Below are 952 nucleotides of genomic sequence, written 5' to 3' on the forward strand. Positions count from 1 at the left end.
CCTGTTTTTCATTTATTTAAGACCTCCTTACAATTTCCAAAGAGATGAAACAAAAGCAACAGACTTGGTTTCAAACACATAAACAGTGGCTGGAGTTGATGGCACTGTCACGGGACGTCAGCGCACTCCAGGACACTTCAGTATTCCTGAGAAATAAACACGGTTTCTCTTTCCTCCCACTGGGATGTTCTCAGCATAAGTCACTGCTCTCTGACATATTTTCCATGTAGAAAAAAATATGGAGCCTAAAAAGTCATGCTGACAGTTGGAGTAGGTCATCCCCAATCCCACGCCAGAACCAAAGGCTAATGGCCACATTCTTCTCTTAAAGAAGGTGAGGAAGAAAACTCTTAATCCAAAACCAGAACCTAGCTTCAGTACCGCATCTGCCATGCACCCGTCCCACTTTCTGCCCAGCTCGGACTCCAACATGTTCCCCACCTCCAGTGCTCCTCACGGCCGGCCCCCGTGCTCCGACTACTAAATGAAACTTTTAACTGATATAAGATTATATAACAACAGTAAACCCAGTCTGCATCGATGGGGGTGTGGCCCAGTGGGAGAGCGCTTGTCTTGCATTCGGACAGCCCTGGGTTCAACAGACTACCACGTGGAATTGGGGTACATTTGTTCATCGTCTAGTGCTTAAATCAAAACCAGTGCGGACATCAAAACCTTCAAATACTTGTCATTTTTCTGTGGCGAAAACATTCAAAACCTTTTTTGTTCGTTCATTTTTGTGTGTGTGTTTGTTTAGATACACACTGCTCCCCTCGACACCCTCCTGGGAAATACCACACACAACTTCTTGCTCTTCAGGCTATAACTGAGTAGTACCCATCCCTCCACCCCTTACCCCCACCCCCCCACCCCAGCCTCCAGTAACCGTGAACAAAGCCTTTTCAGAAGCCCTCCATGAGTGTATGCCGGGTTTTTTCTTCACGCACCTTAT

General features: G+C 46.6%; 1 pseudogene; it reads right to left on the reverse strand.

The window, feature by feature from the left end:
- Nucleotides 1-200: 200 nt before the first annotated feature.
- On the reverse strand, nucleotides 201-432 carry Micos10-ps2 (mitochondrial contact site and cristae organizing system subunit 10, pseudogene 2; annotated as a pseudogene).
- Between the last annotated feature and the right edge of the window lie 520 nt (nucleotides 433-952).

Source organism: Rattus norvegicus, chromosome 3 (genome assembly GCF_021556685.1).
Source record: "Rattus norvegicus strain SHRSP/BbbUtx chromosome 3, alternate assembly SHRSP_T2T, whole genome shotgun sequence".
Lineage (NCBI taxonomy): Eukaryota > Metazoa > Chordata > Mammalia > Rodentia > Muridae > Rattus > Rattus norvegicus.